The following is a 20882-nucleotide window of genomic DNA, read 5'->3' as shown; positions in this document are numbered from 1 at the left end:
CAGAAGGATTTTTGGGAGGACCAACCACACCATTGTTTAAGAATCTCCAGAATGCCTCCAAGTCAGACATCTTTGGGTGGTGATCTAGGGGTCTTTCCCCTTTATCGAGATCAGTATCTTCTGTGACAGATTCCTGTGGGGAATCCAAGTGCCTCCTTTTGCACTTTTTTCTTATGGGGTACTTCCTCGGTGGGATGTTCCAAGTGTTGGAAGAAACTGTGATACCCTGCTGGGTGTTCTGGAGGGGTTGGACTAGCTATTCCTGTGGGGTCAAATGTCAAGGCTCATGGCACAAAGACACATTAGAAGTTGAAGGAAGACCCAAAGGGGGAAGACAGATTGTCCATCCCACCAAAGCAGGTTTTCCCTGATGCCTCTGATGCATGCTGTACACTGACACTATGCTCTACCATGTTGACTGTATTTGTTGCAATATTATAAATACGTGCTTATAAATATTGTAAATATGTACTTACTTTGAAAACCAAATGTACATTTACTGCACTTGCTTACCGTACTAATGTGCTATCATCATATATCTGTACTGTCAGCTTGTATTGTCTTTAATTGTTAGCCCTCTTTTAAATTGTTAGCTTCTACTACATGTTAACCTAAATTGAGCTTATCATTTCAACTATGTAATCCTTCTTTTATTGCCATATACTGTTGTGTAACTTTTTGGAGCTTTTCTCCCCAGGACTCCACTGAAAATTGACACTAGCTGTCCAGTCAGATTATCTTGGTAAATAAATGTAAAATAAATACACAAACACACTCTCCCCTACCTCAAAGGCAGAGCTTCGCAGGCAGTAGCAAACCAGAGAAGCCATGCTTCTGCCCCATTGGCTCCATCTACCCCAAAGGAAATCTACCAGAGGCAGAGGTCAGAGCCAAGCTGTCCTGGGCCAAGGCTCCAAGAGGTGGAGATGGCTCCAAAACCTATGGAGTCGACTAGAACACCTCGGATCCAACTGGGACACAATGGCTTGGACAGCCACTCATCTCTGAACTTACCACAGCTGGTGCATTCAGAAAAAACGTCACATCCAATCCAGACAATCTCATCAAACTGGGATCCAAGGACTCTGAAACAAAATGTCAAATCAGAGAATGTGCCAATGCTGGAGGGATAGAGCTGGCCAAGATTTCTTGACCCAAGCAGGAAGGAGCCTGGAGAGCCCCTATCTGTGTCTGTGTGCCACAAGAAAATTTCTCATCATTCTATCCATGTCGACTTCGGTGAGACTCCTGGAAGAACAATATGAAGAAATAGATGGTGATTTAGATTTATGTCTCTCTAGGAAGGGAGAGGGCACACTAGATGGCACTGGGACTATAGAGGGAGAGTATCAAATCTGAGGAAATACTTTAGGATCCAACATACTCTGATCCAAAGACATTTTAGGTTATCCTGTGGAAGTCTTGGAGGTAGATGGCTTTGGATCCAACCTGGACTTTTTGTGTGGAGACTCTGTTGAAGACGAAGTCAAAAAATCTGACTTTTTCAGGGACTTTTTTGGAGCATCCTTAAGGAGGTGAGCCTCAGATATGGCTTCCAAGAAAGAAGTAGGCAGTGATCCTTTTAGAATCAATGCATTTTTACAGTCCGCTATTGTTCGCGGATTAAAACTCTTGCAAACACTGCATTCTACATTAAGATGGTCTGCGCCTAAACAACAGACACAAAGATCATGAGTGTCAGAACAAGGTAGCTTATGGCCACATTTCCTAAACTTTTTAAAGCCTTTTTCAGACATGTTGGAAGAACCAAACATAGCAAGATTTTTTTCTGAAAAGAGTAAGGAGGAATGCAAAAGGAAAAAAGGTACCAACTATGGTAGAAAGGAATACACCAATGATGTAAGAGAAAGGGTTTAAGTAAAGATAAAAGCTGTATATATAAAATACATTTTTAAACCCTTAAGAAATTAGAAAAAAAATACCAACAATGGTATTTGACAAATACAGCAAGTGTACACAGAAATAAAAAATGGTAGAGAAAGTTACTGAAATAGCACTTATCTTTACATTTGCTAGAGCAGACCAAGTCTATATTCAAAAAGTGGCAAATGAGATCTGAGGTATGTTAGGGGATGGTGCATTATTGGCAGGGAGGATCTTCAGTTGGCCATGAGGTATAATAACGGCCGAGTCGGATCCGAACCCCAGTGGTTGATGAATTAATACAAATTGACATCATCAGAGCCATACTTTCAACCAACAGAATTTGATCCTTTCTAGGTTAAACTGAAGGAGTGTGAAATCACAGCCCCAATACTTCAGTGACTAGCAACTCTGTGATGGGTCCTCAAAAATGCATGTGAACCTTACAGTACCTGTGCATGGAAAGAAATGTCACTGCACTCATAATATACCACATTCTGGACCCCCCCCCCCAGATGGACTGGAATGGGAAGGGTTTCCAGCGGCACTACTTGCTGCCACATTCATGGACTCATTAATGGCTCCTGACCTTCTATTCAAATGCATGCTCCCTTTAAAAATTGGCATATACCCCTCCCACTGGTTGATACCTTAAACCTCCCTTCAGCAAGGTCTGTTAGATGCATTCTTATGTGCAGTAGACAGCTCTATCCATTCATGGCAGACAAAGACTATTACATTTCAGAATTGACACAGAAAATTACCAACTCACTGGTTATTCATTCTGGCCTTGAGGCCTATGTGAACTTGCAGCTATGCACCTGCAGCTTTGCTCGTTGCTCAGTAAGGACTTCCCCAGATTGGGCCTAGTCACCGTCTCTTCCAGAACACCCACAACTTCCAACCTTGCTTCCCAGGGCAGATCTCTCATAGACCTGTAGAAAACCCAACTAAAATTATCACTAAACTTGTACATGGGCTTCACCATTTGGAAATGGTCACTAGCAGAACATCCAGCCTCACACAGACACTTCAGTAGGTCCTTTCTGAAGGCTTCTACCTGTGTTGGGAGATTGCCAAAACAGTCCAGATGACAACAGGAGGCACCCCATGCACTGCATGGAGACAGACTGACCACTCCCCACCCTCCTCTTCAAGGCTGCCTTTCTGTAAAGTATCACATTTACCCTTAAGCCACACCAAAAAGTGAATGTCAGATTCTAGCTTACCTGGAAATGTCCTGACTGCTTAACTGGAGATTAAATGTGATGCATGCTTATGCAGCCCTGATATTACCTCTCCAGAGCAGACTGAAAGACTTTGAAAATTGTCAAAGGATTACCCCATGTTGTTCACAAGTCCCTGACATGCGTACATCTTGTAATATTTCAGGTATCTACTAGGTATCTACAGTGTATTGTCCCATTCTTCTCAGGAGGTCCTCTCCAGGGGAGTATGGTTGGACAGCGGTCCAAAGGATGTGTCTACTGGAATGAGAAGACAAAGTGAAGGCCTGTATTGCCTTCTATTCTCATGGAGTCTACATTCTGATAATATGATTTTCATTCTTGCAACCACTTCCAGAGATAAAACTGATTCTGCACAACTTTGCAGAACTGCTTTCTGCTCACAAACCTTACATGTGGTCTCCCACAAAATTCTACAGTGGGGCAAAGACCTATGATACTTCAAGGACAGCATTCACACATATAGCTTAACCAAAGCAGACCAGAGCACTCACAGGTCTACATAAGACTCTTGCACTAGATCCATTGGATCCCACATGGGCTTCCAATCTTGTAAGATGCAGATAGGTGGTGCCTCCTACATTGAAAATGATTGGGCAGACAGTTCTTCCACCTTTCACTCCAAGTTTCTGCACAGTAATGTGTCTTATGCCCTCTCAGATACTCCTAGCAATAGAACTGCCATTTCTAATTGGACTTCCTGGAACTCCCTTTGGTCTCATGGCCAGTGTTGTATACAAGCCAATTTAGTATGGTCTGTTACCCTTAATTACCTGCTAACACGTCAATGGAATTTACTTGATGATATTGATATACAACTGAGTTAGAAAAGCTTACTAGATGCTTAAAAACAGGACAAATAAAAAATATAACCAATGAATTAAGGGATGCAGGAAGGGGGCATCTTGAAAGGATTAGTAGAAGCTGTTCAGACAAAATGGAGAGATGTTGGTAACAGTAGGTAGGACATATGTTTGGCTCTGAAAGCTTTGTGGTGCACAGAGATGTAAGATCTGTATGAGAATGGGGAGTTTAGGGGAGAATATTGGAGCTGGAGCTATGCATGGTACTGGAGATGCCAGCAAGGTGACAAACAGTAGACTCAGCTAGGGAGAAGGAAGCAGCATGTCAGCAGACAGGTTGGGGTGAGTCAAGGGATTGGAGAGAATGGCAGGGAACAGGAAGTCATGGGCAGACACTGCAAGAAGAGCGCAAGTAAATGGTGTGGCACTGAGTACTTCTACAATAACCTCATCTCAGGTTGTCCTGTTCTCTTTCCTTATTCCCACATTTTTTTTCTATTCACTTGATATTGCCTTCTCTAAATCCCACTGTCCTTCTTTGTCCATCTATCCAATTACACTGTAATGTGCAGTTCCCACAGCCTCTCACAGCATTCCTCCATTTTCCTATAGACCCCACATCCTCTATCACTCAAAAACTCCCTCAGCCAACATCCTGAACACCAAAAAAGTGTTGACTCTTTTCCATTCTTTGCTACTTTTTTCATGGGTCACATTGTCATTCTTTGATCTCTCAATATTCTTTATACATTTCTACAACTATTTTCTTTTGCACCTAGCCTGCCTTTTCTATCTCAAATGTAATCTCTCCTCTCCTAATCAAATGCCAGATATGGAAATAGCAAATGGAATTCAACAGTAACAAGGACAGATCATCATCTTATAATTTACTTAAAATGTCTTACTCATGCACAATGATAAAATATACCCAGAGGCTGCAGACTGCTTTGGTGGCACAGAAGGTATGGAGCAGAATCTTACTGGTATACTTGGACTATATAAGGCAACAGGAACAACTATAATGTGGTCACTTCATTAACAATCCTTCAGCAATTTTACCTATGGAAGCCTAGTCATGAGTTTTACTTGCATTAGGTAGTCAAGATTTTCTTATTATTGCATTGTCAGGGCTGTGACAAACCAACAAGACCACTCAAGATGTTACTAAACCATTCAGATGATAGGACTGATGGGTGCTGCATACAAAGAGCAAAGAACTAAGACTGACTACAGGCTGAGGGGGTGTATACTTTCTGTAATGCTAGCACCCATAGACTGGCTTACAACCTGGAATGGTAAGTGTAAGAAAAATATGTATTCACATATGTATTAGCATTATGTTTGCTGCATTAGAAGCCTAAAAGGGTTAACACATTTATTCTGTTACAGACTTGAAAATAATTGCATGTACTTTCTAACTTTGCTTCTGGTCAGCTCAGTGAATGACCTTGGTCATACACTGAGAAACAGATGATTTTGCTAGCATTAGGGAAGGAGAACAATGAAGTATTTTGAAATGTTATTGGACCTAGACAAGTAACCTTGTTTGTGTTAGATGAACACTGCAGCTGTAGAGGAACTAGATAAGACTATAGACTGCAATCAGTATATGCTTTGTGTTCGGAGTAAGAAAGAATCATGAATTGTAACACCAAATCATTACAGACCGGTGGTCAGCAAAGCCACGTTGTTTTTGAGAAAACTTTCTCATGGGAACATTTATAATTGTTATATCAGCAGAAAAACTTAGTAAAAACCTGTCTTAGAACAATGCTTAGAGTTGTATCTAATTATGTCAGCTTAGATGGCAATGGCTTACAGAACGGTATAATTGTGAAGGATTTCCTGTATAATGTCAGACAAATTTCTGAACTGCATTTTTGTCTCCTTGTACAAGAATAAAGGAACCTTAACTGAACCTTGGCTGCATTGATCTTTGATTTTTCCTTTGACAGTAAGCTGCGGGTAAGCACAAGCGTTTGATGGCTAGTTCACTTCTGTAGGAGAATGGGTGATTTTTTAGCAGACTGCTGCTCTCCAATGGTGGATGGACAGAAGCATTTATACACAGACGGAAGTGCAGACATTAATGCACCATGGACAGGTGTGCACATATGTATGTCTTCAATCAGCAGTTGTCCCACCCCTGTATGTTTTGTGGAATAAAAAAAAAAACACTGCAACAGAAGTGGATGATATGCTGTTAAGATGCCTTGATTTCTCACTCCATCTCAAAGATGGTTTAATCCTTTCTCTATTGTGCTCACACATTGGCAGCCTTTGTTTAAGGGGTTAACTGATCTCTCATAGATAGGTAAAGGGAAACAGATGCACCAGTCTAAAGCTGGTGGTCATCCTGGCCAAAGGGGCCAAAAAGGGCAGAAACCAATAACCAACCTGTACTATGAATTCCTCAGCATATGACCCACACTTGTCAGCTAAGGGAGGATGCATGCCAATACACTCAAGGACATCAATGGCCTGTTAATATTTAATCTACTTGCTGAAAGCTACTTGACTCTACATGGGGATAATTACCATGCAAAAGTCTTTTTTATCATAACTGATAGATCATTCCATTGGTTAATGGCATCCATCTCCACTACTCAGAGAAGCAAAACAGTTCCATTTCCAAGTCAAGTTAAGCCTAAAGCCACATTCCTGGTACTGCAATGACATAAAGTCCTTTAAGTTTCAGCTTTGCAACCACACTCCTCCCAGCACCCGAAGACTATGGTTTGCTGGAGGCTTCCAAATGACTCATAGGAATAGCTACACTAGAGAGCTAATTGCAAATATTTATGGTCAGAAATGTTATGGCATTTGATAGTGCCAAACTTCAGACTCACAGCAAATGCTTTTAATTTTGTTAGTGTTGTGTGAGTCCAAAAGTCAAGATGATACTGTGACTCAGTGTCCAATCCAGTACCACAGTGGGCTCCAACAGGATGACAATTATAGTACAATTCCCTTGATAAGATACATGAATTAGCCATCAGCTGCTCAAACCTAGCTCTAGCCAGCACTCCAACTTCCCAGTTTGCCAATTCATTCCTGGTTGCCAACATCATAGGCAGAACACATGCTGCTGTGACAATAGGCTGCTTGAAGTCTCTGCCCTTTGTACACAGCACCCATAACTCTCACAAAGACCAAGACTATAATATAAAAGGAGGCATAGAGGCACACCTTGGCTCTGCCTACCATCTCAGGAGACTACATATCCTGCTGTTCCCTCAAACTCCAGACCCAGAATTCGAGATGTTATGACTATAGTCATTAACATCATCAGACTGTATGGCCTAGGAAACACAGATTATCACCATGCTTTGCCACCCTGCTCCAAAAACAACTGCTTTTTGTTACACAGGAGGCTACAAGGCTAATGGCACAAGAGCCTTTTTAAGCCCAGTCATTCATGCCTTACTCTTCCCAATTATCAGTGCTCTATATATGCTCATCCTTAGCGCTCTACAAGCTACCCTTGTCTATAAGGACCACTGTCAACAATCCATGGATGAATTTGTGATTTCCCATCCATTGGTCCAAACTGTATTTGAAGAGGGTTAGGGAAGAGCTGTTTCACATGAATGGGGAGTCTGTTCCAGAGAAGGGTAATTTCTGAGATACATACCTCTCCCACCAATGTGCTTTGTTTATGTCACAGACTTGGTACACATCCTTAGATTGGGTAATTCTAGTACTATTTGTTTTGTTTTCTAAATATGTAGCAGATCCATCAGGGCTGGACTGGAGAATGCCTTTTAGGTTAGGCACAGATTGCCTCAGTAGTCTGTATGAGATTGAGTACAGGTACAGGGCTTTGAGGCAGTCTTCATAGGACATGTTATTTACACCCTGTATTCTTAGATTGAGGAATCTCCCCATCTGGCCATTGATACCAGACTGTCTTGATGGGTCTATATTAAATCAGCAAAAACTCACTTCAACAAACGACATTTTATCGGAAATGTCATTTATCGAATTACACTCTTGTGGGGGGCTGTGCCCCCCACTAATGATATATATATATATATATATATATATATATATATATATATATATATATATGTATACCAACTCTGAGATCACACTACAGTAAGGAAAGAACAAATTTTCCAATCTTCACTGTACCACACTCTCAGCATGAACAGTTCGAGGAACACCATGCTTGATGTAAATGCACCAAAAATGCTGTTTGTGGAACTGAATTTTCAGTTACCTAATAGGGACCCGTATCGACATTGCTTTTGCAAAGATCAAGATGACAAGGGGGTCTTGAAGGCTCAAATTTATATAATGGCTTCATGCCATCTTCTATGAAAGGGTCATTCATACACTGCTCTCCCCAGTACCCGGGTTTCAGGTAATCAGACTCCACTGCTTCTATGCCTTCCAAGCCAAAGGAAGGAACACTTAACACCTTGTATCACCATCCCAACCACTTGAGACCACATATGCTACCACTGTCTCCCACATCTAGCTCTAGGTCTGAAATGTCTGACATCACATTTGTCCAGCCACTGAGTCTGGGAGGCCTGGATTCATACTTTGGCGCCTTCACACCTACCTAGCAGAACGCGTATATAGCTTTCTCACAGACCCGTGAAACTTGCTTCGAGATGTTCCAGTGTAAGTTTCACCAAACCAAAAGAATGGTCTAGCAGGCCCAGATTTGCAACCTAATCCCTTTTACTATATATGGGATGACAGCACCCAATATCAGATAAAAAAGACACTTTCACCCTCATTAAAATCTCTTCACATCTGGGTGGCCCAGCTTCAAATCCTGGGTCCCTCTCACTTACTCTGATAGGACCTCATATTTTACTGCCCCACTGCTGCAAGATTGGCCTCTATGATGGTCTAATGGTGAGATGGATTAGACAGAGGCTGCAAGGCCTTACAGCCCCACATTTCTACCTTGGTCTTTTGGTACAGCCTCAAGGTCAACTGCATATATCACTGCTCCTTCATCTCCCAGGTCTAAGTTAAAGACCAACTACAGTGTAGCAGAAAATGTAAATTCTGGGTGAATTGCAGTATGGCCTCCAGCCACTGCCCCCTAGAAAGATGTGTACTACTGCCAAATGTGCTTAGCCTCTGATTTGAGACAGTATGACACCTGACTGCTATCCAAGATGGAAACTACAGAATCTGGGAGAAGATTCTCAACTTTGCTACCTGCCACTGCCACTGGCTGGCATACATCTATGTCTCTGTACCCAGTCCCAGGTCTAAGATAGTGCGATGCTTGTATCACTAAGACTACCTCATGTGTGAGGTTCAGATGCAACCCTGCCACTGCTCTAACATGTATACTGCCAGCCAACACAACCAAATCATGGTTTGGGATACTCTGATGCTACTGTACTCCAGAATATACAGTGTGAAAGGTTATGATTATGACTCTGGTTCCCTATTACAGGTGTGGGATGTCTGTATCTTGCCCCAAAAGTGCCTGGTCATAAACTCAGGATAGTCCATTCCAATGGTGCTGTGGCTGAGACAAAGGCACAATAATCTGCAAGGCCCAGATCCAAACCATGTGGTTCAGTGGCTCAAAGGGCTAGGATAGTTAGCTTGTAGGATGGTGTTTAGGGTTCTAAGCCAGAGGTGACCTGTGTCTGGCATACAAGGCCATCTCAGACCCAGCCTTGATGGAGTTACTGAATATCTGTAAGTCAAACTCCACTCGCCCAACAAACACACAAGGTCTCCACTTGGTCTGTGACATTAATAAAACTTGTTGGTGGGATAGATTTGTGTCCCAAAGACTCCCCCATCTGTGGAATAGACTCCCTCTCCATGTCAAGCAGAGTACCTCTCTAGCCCTCTTTAAGAGAAACCTGGACGGGAAACAGAAAATACACACCTGGGATCCCAACTGTGTTTCTGCTGGACAGGAAACCGGTGCTAACACTGTGGGAAGATGGGTGAAATTCTTGGCTAGGCTTATAAGGGTCTGTGTGCAAATAGCTTAGTATCATCCTATGAACTTATAGCACTGCCCTGAAGGAATGCATACACCACAGCTTTTGCACTCACTATTCAATTTGTAACTGGCCTACTCGATTCTTGTCATCATTATTAAGACAATAGGGGCTGGGAAGTCAAGATCCACACCATGGCTATGAACTTCAACCCCAGGGAAGACCACATACACTCTGTCTCCCGAGCACTCAGACCAATGTTGATGATGATCTGGCAGGCCCAAACTTTCACCCTGGCTCTCCATCAACAACTCTCCATTGAATGAAAACATATTTCTAACCACCCTGTTCCTAGCCCTGAGTGACACATTTCAATGCTATTCTCACATAGATTTGGAGCATAGTGGTCTGTATGGTGGCAATTCACACCATGGTTCCCTATCACCACTTCTATGAGGAAGGTATACTTCAGACTTGCCTGATCCCATGTGCAAAATAGTCCAAAACAGCTGTAATAACTGTAGTGGGTAGGGGGCTGCCAAATGATGCGTGTGTCTCATTCCAGATTCGAGATATCCCACACTGCTTACATGAAGTCCAAAAACTACAGGGTCTGAGAAGTCTATGTTTTCACCCTGGTTCCCTGCCACTGTCCCAGGGAGGCAGAAATATACTGAAGTTTCAAGTATGAGGCAGTCAGACATTGCTTTCTCATAAATATTAAGGATGAAAATTTCAGATTTCAATTCCATACTCCAAGTTTTGTTCCTAGGAAAAAACACATATTTCTGTATTTTTGATGCCAGCTATAGATTAAGAACAGTCAAATGTTGATTTTGCTGTGCCAAGACCAGAGAAGCTAGAAGGATAAGCATTGCACCCTGGGTGCCTTCCAGCTGTGGCCTGTTGGAGGACTGGATACAGTCCATTCCTTTATGTTTCTACTTGCCTCAAGTTACTTAAACAACTTCTCTACCTTCCTATTTTGTAGTACTTACTACCAGAAAAAAGCAGCCACTGCTCCTTCAAAAAATATTTTGTTTTCCCATCCTGCCTTTTTCCTTGTAACACACTTTAGTACTTTACTTCATCTATCCATACAATCCATCCACGGCCCACTCCAGTACTTGATCCTTGTGCATTTTCCATTGTTTTACTGTGTATTTTATTTTGCTAGGGACACAAACATTCTCTTCCCTTATGGTTTGGTATCCTTTTTAGTATATTCCTAAACTTCCTCTATAATGGTACTCAGTAGCTGCCCTGCTCCTTTGCATTCCTGCCTATAATTATCTTTATCAGTCATCCAGCTTTTCATAGTCAGACATCATATAATCCAGGTTCTCTAGTGTCTATGGCCTCTCTTGGCTTTTTTTTCTAGCTACTGCAAACCATAATACTGTTTGGCCAATAACAGCCAGTGTACTTGATCCAAAGAACCTTTACTTCATTCCTGCACAAACAGAACAACATGCCAGAATCTGCCTTTCTGTTTCAGCCACCATCTTTTACACAAAGCTTTATAAATGGAATACTGCAAACAGTTTTCACTGCATACCATGAAAAAGATACTCCAACCTGTATATGGAAGGCTGCTGTCTCCCATGTTAATCCAGTCTTTTCCCTGTCCATTCCATGGCTCTATTCCCAACTACACCATCACATGTCTGCTAAGGGATCTATGAGGATGCTACTGTATCAACTATCCTCACTGGCCTCCTGCAGTTCTACTGCCAGAATGATTACTATTGGTTCATTACCATCCTCGTCTTTCACTTGATGACCCAGCGTTCTTCCCTGCTTTCTCCATCTTCCAGACTGTATATCACCCCCTCCAAACATTCCCTCATGTAGACTGGCATCCCTTCATGGGTGCATACCTAGTACACCAAATTTCTATGGCTAACATCTTTGTTACCCAAATCAGTATGGCTGGATTTAAAAGTAGCAGTGCTTCCAGCTCAGCTATCTTCCCACCAAAGACTTCATACTGCCATAACCAGGCATCACTGAAAGTGTAAAAAAAAAAAAAAAACAAAAGAAAAAAATATAAGGTGATAGACCATATGAGAAGGCAAGAATTGTGGAAAATGCATAAATATAGTTGCAAGTACAGAAAACTTATGGAAGAACCTTGTGTTGATCAGGATCAAATGCAGGAATGGTTAAGGAGAGGTGAATTCAAACCAAGAGATGAAAGGTTAATATTGGCAGCCCAAGACAGTGGGCTATGTACACATTGGTTTACAAAGTCCATTCAACATTTGGGAGAAACAGACAAATGTAGGCGTTGTAAAACAGAATTGGAAACAGTCGCACACCTTGTTGCTTGTTGTGACATATTAATGGCAGGAGGACTGTATACTGAAAGGCATAATAATGTGGCAAGACTATTGCACTGGGATTGTGCAAACATGGTATTGAAGTGGCTGAAAAACACTGGAAACATGAGCCACAAAGCATCATAGAAAATGATGAAGTTTATATCACATGGGATCACCCACTACCAACTGTTCAAAAGACAGATGCTAATAAAACTGATATAGTGGTCCATGAAAAGACAAAAGTGGCATTGTTCATTGAAATTGTCAGATCCAGTGACTACAGTGTCCTGCACAGAGAGACAAAGTTATAAAATAACAGAACTTGCAGGCAGAAACAACATGGAAGAAAGATACCCAGACAGTTTCAATAGTAGTAGGAGCAACAGGTCATATAAAAAAGAATCTACAATCATATTTAGATATGTTACCAATACATGCAACCTCATACGAATTGCAGGAATCATTACTGGGCATATTGCGGGTGCTGCAAAGAGCACTTCTGTCTGACATCAAAGACTGAAACAATACTAATTTCATGAACTTCCATCATACTTTGACTTAGGAATGGGGTCCATTCCTGTCATTGTATTACAAACCCAAAAGAAATGGAGAAATTAAAAAAGGAAGAAACCCTAATTATTGTCTGCAATACCTGTTTGAGTTACTCATTACCTTATTCCTTTCAATTCTCATTCCATATGTTTCTAGTCTTTTCCCATCTCAATTTTTTATAATCATCTGTCAGTTTCATTTCTCCTCTTTGACCTTTCCTCGTCACCTGCTTAACTCATTACATCCAAGTGACACCTCCAGGTGCATCTGCAGTTAACTCCTACTGATGCCTCTAGGCATCAAATATTACTTGTTCATATTTGCAAAAATAATTCCAAAACCATGCTATGTACAAGGTTTTAAAGCATTTTATCTTAAAACTTGCACAATAGCAAACCTTTGTCTAGTGCAGTCAAATAGATATTAAATGTTGTTTTTATGATATTAATTTACACAGATATTATTTGTACATTTTTCTAAATATCTCAACAACCAGGTAACACAGATAGAACTTCTTAGACTCAAATTAAAGCTCTCAGCTAGATGAATAAAATGCTGCTGATAGTATGTGTGTAACTTGAGTGGTTGCTGAGATATTGTAACTTGTTTACAAAATATTACAAATGTAATATAGGTTCATAGGTAGGTACTAGGCTATTGGCCCTAGCTCCTATATAAGCCTAGCCAAAAAATGTACCCTGGCTTTCGCCACTCAAGAAAATTATTTTCCTGTGCCCCTGTCGAGCAGAGCCACAGAAGTGATCCCTGGGGTGAATTTCCCATTTCCCATCCAATCATCAAGATTTTTCTTGAAGAGTGCTAATGAGGAGCTCTGTTTAACATAGATAGGTAGTCTGTTCCAGAGTATGGGAAGTCTCTGGGACAGGTATCTATCCCTCCAGCATGTTCTGTTTATTGTAGTGACCATGTTTAGGTCCCTAGAGCGTGTAGCCGGAGGGATTGGGATTTCTTTAAGTGGAGCAAGTCCAACAGCTCTGGGCTTGGCACATAGCTTTGTATGTTAGGCAGAGATTGCCTCTGAGTAGGAGATATGCGACGGAGTAAATCTGGAGTATTTTGAGACTGTCTGCATAGGACATCTGTTTGAGGCCGGTAATCCTCTTTGTGAGGTATTTCTGTGGCCTTTCCAGTTGTTGTAGATGTCTTGTGAGGTACATACCAAAAGGGGCGTTGTACTCTATAATGGGTCTAATGAGTGATGAGTAGAGGGGAACAATGTTCTCTTTTTTTCTGGATGAGAATCCTTTTGTGATGAGATGTGTATATATCCACATCATACAGATGAAAGACCAACTAGACAGGCTGTATTAGAAGACAGTGCCATGATTCAAGAATTATCCAAAACTACCAAAGCAGATTTTCATTTTTTTCCACAGGAAGGCAGTACAAAGTCTAGAAATTTCCTGTTATCAGGAAACTAAATTATATTATTATACTGTCTGTGGATGTTGCATTCTGATATAGTCTATTTTGTTAAAATGATAAAATGTTTAAATTGCACACATACATTGAAGAAGTGCTTTTATGATCTGAATACCTTGTGGTAGCTTTACCTGAATTGCTTTTACTGACAATTTTCCAGTTTTACAATTGTGAATGATTGATTTAGTTTTACTGGTATATCTTTAAAATCTGACAAGTGTTTATTTATTGCATTGCTCTCTTGCTAAGGTTTCTTAGCTATAAATTCTAATCCATTCTGAAGTGTGCTACTTTACCCCCCACAAAACCTTTCTGAATGTACTATTATAAAATAACTGCCTGTTGCTGCCTAAAGGCTTACCCTAGAATCTCTGCTTTTCTCTTTTTCTAGTTGAACTTCACATTTACCTACACTAACCTACTGCAGCTCCCGAATAATGGTGTCTACATGATTGCAATTGGAAAACACAACAAAATTTGTTTATCCCAGCAATTAATCAGAGTAGGTTATACACACAAAAAGCATTTGTTAAGCTTTCCCTTACAGTGCTGTGTAATTAAGAAAGTCACCATTTGGTCAGCCATAGGGCTCTTTTCTACTTGAATGTTTGCCTCCTTCCCCTGTAAGTAAAGTACACTGACTCTTACATTTGTCTCTCTGACCCTAATTTTACAGGTATAATTTGTACCTTTCTGGCTTTCTAACACTGAGACATAGATTCCTGTTGAAAGTTTTACTTACTTATCTGCATTTGAACAAGTAACCTTTGTAATAATCCTCAAAATTGTATACTGTTGGTCTGTCTTTCCTGCTAAACATAAGTAAAATTAAAGTGCTGAGTGCAAGTAACATTACAGTGCTGAGTGCAGATTTTAGGCCCTTACATTCAACTTGCCTCTGGTGTGGTGTCAATCAATCAGGGTATTCCCTGTAACCACACCTACTGCCTTCTCTTTTTCCCCACTCCCCTCTTTCCTCATACAGGTTAAACTGCTACAGCTTAGTACAGGCATTGGTTCATCCCTGCTCTGCTTGCCCTTGCTTCGCCCGGGCTTCCTTCGCACCCCACCCTGCCCCCAAATCACCCCCCCGGTGCTGCTACATTTATTGGTACTAGACCACACCACACTTTTTTAAACCAATCAGTAACAACTTGTCACTCAACAGCACCACTCTCAACCTGATACCACCAGTCCTCCAACTCTACTATTCCTTTTGCCTAAGTGTCAAATACCATTCAGTAGGTATGCTGTCACCCAAAATAGTCTTATTAACTCTACTTCTACCCCTTTTACTCATCCCATATCTCCTAACAGCCTACGAATATCAGGATCACCCAGGTTTCCATTACCCTAAATTCCAAACCTCCATCCCATCTACAACAGATAATAATGCACCCTTACTCACTCCCCTCATGCTTACCTCCTTAACCCCTAAATACTACCATCTTACTAGACCTAGTTACATTAGTCCTAAAACTAGACACTATTACAAAACTTTATTCAAAATCTTAAAACTCATACTCCCGATACACTACAACCTCACAAAGGATGGCAACATCCACCCAAACCCTGGTCCATCCCCACCTGTTGGCCCTAATCCCCCTAGTATATCCCCTACCACTATAGCTCCAACTAATAGACCTCCTAACTCACTGCTGGCCTGCCATCTAAACATTAGTAGAATAAATAACAAAACTCAGCACCTGCCACCAAGGACCATGAGATTCTGCCACCAGGGTATAGTATCTTTCGACTAGACCGTACCACCAGAAAGGGTGGTGGGGCAGCCATACTTTACAAGTCTACCCTATCTGTCAGCATAGACACCCAACAACCACCCAGTTCAATAATGCTGAAATTCGTATCTCAAAACTACAAATTAACAAAAACAAAAATGTAAACATTGTCTGTGTCTACATTCCTCCAGGGAGGAACACAGAAACCTTAGAAGACTTCTTATATTGGTTATCCAATAACTATGCCCAAGAAACAATTGTTCTTGGGGATTTTAACATGGACTGGTACACTTGGTCTTGTGAAACTCCCACAATCCACATAAACATCTATGGATTTACTCAAATCATAACCTCCCCCACCAGGACAGGAAAACCCAATAACAAGAAAAGTACCCTAGACTGGATACTTGTCAATACTCATCTTCAGTCTTATAAATCAGGCACTTTGCCTGATGACCTAAGTGACCATTGTCTCACCTATGTAATCAAGCTCAAAGTAGACTGCTCCTACCAACCCACCTATAGAACATTAAGAAACAACAAGAATTTTATTCTCACCAAGTTTCAAAATGAACTTAGGGCATGCAACTGGTCAGTACTAAAAAGTCTCCCCCTAGATGAAGCAGTAGCACACATTAACACCAAATTCCTTGCTATTCTTAACTCCCATACTCCCAGCCTCTCTATTAGAACCAACGTTAATATTGCACCATGGCTTTCTAAAGATACCAATACCAAATTTTCACTCAGAAATAAAGTATGGGCCACCTACCAAAAAATAAAAACCCCACTTGATCAACTAAGATTCAGACAGCTAAGGAATGGCACCAAAAAAATCCATAACCTTAGACAAAAATAACCACTACTATCATTTACTGCACAAACACCACAACAAACCTCAAAAGTTCTGGGCAGGAATAAACAAACTACTCCACCCAGGTCAAACTGCCACTCCAACCCCCTCAGCTTCCCAACAAAAATCCCCAGCAGACATTGCGACATTGCTAATAACTTCAACAGCTTCTTCATAGAGACTACCCAGTCTCCAGCCAGCCAACTCTCTCCCAATGGCTCTAATTCTAATGTAGCCACACCCAGTACCCAAACATTCTTTACCTTCCAACCTGTTCCTATTCAACTTATTCATGCCCTACTTAAGAAACTAAGACCCACCACCCTGGCTGCTGACCTCCTCTCAGCAGACTATCTGCAAAAGGCTACTGACACCATAGCATACCCCATCTCAATCTTGATTAACAGAGCTATATCTGAAGCTACTGTACCCACTATTTGGAAAATCTCCCATGTCATACCTCTCCATAAAGGAGGCAGTTCCACTGAACTGTCAAACTTTAAACCCATAGCTATTCTGTCACCTCTAGCTAAAATTTTGGAGAAGTGTATACACATACAGCTTATGCACTACCTCACACAGAACAAGCTGTTGTCCAACTTTCAGCATGGCTTTAAGCCACACCACAGTACTACTTCTGCCCTCCTCTCTTTCTCTAATGTCATTAACCATAACCACAATAATAACAAACTATCCTCAGCACTCTTTCTAGATGTATCCAAGACTTTTGACATGGTTGACCACAAAATGCTTATAAATATCTTGAAGGCCTTCTCCTTAAACAACCATGCACTCCAATGGTTTCAATCCTACTTGCAGAGCAAGCAACAGGCAGTCCTATGGCAGGACAAGCTATCATCTCGCCTACCCATCACATTAGGAGTCCCCCAGGGCTCAATACTAGGACCCCTTCTGTCAAGGGAAAAAACTTCAAAGACCAATACACGTAAGGTTCAGATAAGGCACATTTAATAACTTGCTACAAGGAGACAAAAACATGCAAATACAGGATTTTGCCTAACTACTAACAGGAAGTATGCTATTCTTATACTGTTCTACAAGACATTGCCTTCTATGGTTGATGTAATCAAACACAACTTTCAGTATTGTTCTACAGCAGATGTTACTCAGATTTTCTGCTGACATGACTGGATTTATGAAAAACATTTTGAGAAAAACAACCTGGCCTTGGTGGGCTCTAGCCCATTACAAGCTTCTATCATGTAGTTCTAATACATGTGTTACATTTCAACGTACTTCTCTAGCTCAGGCACAAGCAAATGCTGATTGCAGTTCATATTTTCAAGCAGTCTTTGTTCTGATTATCTATAGCTTCTGCATCTGTGTATTTTTTTACAGCACAAGCATAACTCCTTGTCTAAGTCTCATAACATTAATACAAGTGATACATCTATTCATTATTTTCCTAAGCAGAAATTATCTGCTTCCCTGTAAATTTCCAAAGCATAAGCAAAGATTATAGCTGCGCATATTTCATGACAATACAAGGTTAGAAAGATTCTGCAATTTGTATAGATTTTATGCAGTGTGAAATAGAATAAATGTGCTAACCCTTTTCAAGCCTTAAATGCACTAAGCATATTACTAATACATACACTAATACATATTTTTCTGACATTTCCCCCATTTTAATACTTTTATTCTACTTTCAAAATAAGCATAAACAGTTTTTTTCTTCTCCTAACCTCTTCCCACTTAGGATTTGCAGTTAAGAGAGTCATTCAATTTAAACTTATGAAAGCATTTTCAATCTTTTAACAGTTCTTCAAACTCAGTACTTTGATATAAGGTTTCAGAAACTGACATGTCTATAAAGTCTTTAATCAGTCTTTTCATGCAGGGAATGCCACAGCAAACACATACATTCCTACACAAATTGCAATCAGGATGTTCATTAGGATAGTACCCCACCCCCAAACCATTTCTGGAAAAAGTCTGTCAGTGGGTTTGGTCCTGGTTTGGTCATGGCCGACACTTGCTGAATTACCTCAAGGTGATTGTCTATCTCATGTTTATGGTCAGGAATATATGAACAGCACTCCTCCTGGATTAAAGCGCAAGTACCGCCTCTCGCTGCTAGGATGAAGTCGAGAGCCATGTGGTTTTGAAGCCCTACAGTTCTCATGGCATTCAGTTCATCAGTCACCAATTCGAGAGTGGAAAAAGTTGCATTACTCATTACTTCGAGAAGTTTAGACAGTTTTCTCAGCTCCCAGATCGATTTCACTGCTCCATATGCTGGTAATATGCTTGCCCACGATATAACACTATCACTCAAGTCCAGGTGTGTCAGTCCATTTCCTATAGAATGATGGTTTTTCCAATGCGCATCGATTTGCCCCACTGGATTTACAGGTTTCTTGATGACTTATCGGACATTCTGAATTTTTCCTCGAGGTAAAACTGTAGTGTGTCGTATGGAACCAGGTAGCCCAAAAAACAACTGCCGGACCAATTCCCAGGTAACCACTTGTATGCCTTTCTGTCACATACAAAATAACAGTCCTCTCCTTTAGTAGTAACTTTGCTATGAATATACACCCGCCCTGCATGAAACATTTTTCTATCAATTATAGACATTTGTTTATAAAGAACAGAATTATGTTTTACTTCATCAATTGTTTTGTGCATTAATTCAAGAAATGAATCATAGTTTGTATTACAATAAGAACCTGCATTGTTAGCTTTAGTGTAACATTTATAAGGAACAGTCACATTGCAATTGCTCCAACCCACCTGAACAGTATCATTTTAATAAAAACACACAGTTCCCTTTTGTGGAATAGACAAGTGCAATGCTATTTTATCTTGTGATGTAATGGTTGAGGTATCATAAATCAAGTTTTCCCAGGTCTCGTTGACCCCTAGGGGGACTGTAGTCATTAATAACCCTCGTATGCTGTCGGCAAAGCTGTGCAAATCCAGCAATTCGAAACATTGAAAGTCTCAGCATGCACATATTTAATTGCCTGGTAAGTGTTGAAGTTTGGGTGCCAGTCTATGAGTAACGCTTCATGTTTATTCAGTTCAGTTTGTGTGGCTGGAAAAAGGAATGGCCACAACAAAAAGATTATTGTCACTAGTACAGTTAACAGGATGATTATGCAATACTTCTGAGGAAATGGTTGTTCTGCATTCCTGTTTTTTCTGGATTCTATCATTTTTGCTCTTGACATGTGACAAGATTTTTGTCCAGTTCAAAGTTCGTAACTAGTTTGTAGTGCATCAGGTGGATCCACAAGGCATGCTCTGTGATCTTGACTGCAGTGGGTGTCGACAGAAGCACTTGATATGGACCTTCCCAGTTTGGTGACGTCCAATTCTTCTTTTTTATTGTCTTCACCCAGATCCAGGTTCCTGGAGCCACTGCCACTTCTGATGGTCTGGTTTGTTCTTTATCTGAAACAGAATTTGACTGCAACAGATGTTTAGAATTCAACAAATTTCTCATATACTCTGCCAGTGTACAGTCGGCTTCCTGGTCTGCGGGCATGAGAGGTTTCCACTGAGGTATATAATAAGCCCTTCCAAATAGTTTTTCAAAAGGAGTCAATCCTTTTGCATTCGGAACAGTTCTCATGCTCAACAGTGCCAGGGGCAGACAGTACACCCAATTTCTCTCTGTTTCTGCTATTAACGTTCTTAGCTTACTCTTTAAAATCCCATTATGCCTCTCAACTAACCCTGCAGATTGTGGATGATATGCACAATGATTTTTTTAAAGAAATACCAAAATGTTTACTTAACTGCTGTATGGTTTGGTTTACAAAGTGTGTACCATTGTCACTGTAGATCCTTTCCGGAATGCCAAATCTAGGGATGATTTCTTTAACGAGGATTTTTGCTACTGTAGCCACATCTGGATTTTTAGTCGGAAAGGCTTCCAACCATCTGGAAAACATATCTATAATGACAATACTTCTTATTTTCACATTTGTTCAATTCTATGAAATCCATACAGATAGTATGAAACAGATACGGTGGTGTAGGGAAACTCCCTTGCTTGGGCTTTAACGCCCCTTGTGCATGATGTTTGTTACAAACGTGGCACATTAAACAAAATTGTTTAGAGTAGTTTACGAA

Source organism: Protopterus annectens, chromosome 10.part0, assembly GCF_019279795.1.
Source record: "Protopterus annectens isolate FY-2018-M chromosome 10.part0, PAN1.0, whole genome shotgun sequence".
NCBI classification, from domain to species: Eukaryota; Metazoa; Chordata; order Ceratodontiformes; family Protopteridae; genus Protopterus; species Protopterus annectens.
The sequence above is the reverse complement of the archived record's forward strand: the minus strand, read 5'-3'. Positions refer to the sequence as shown.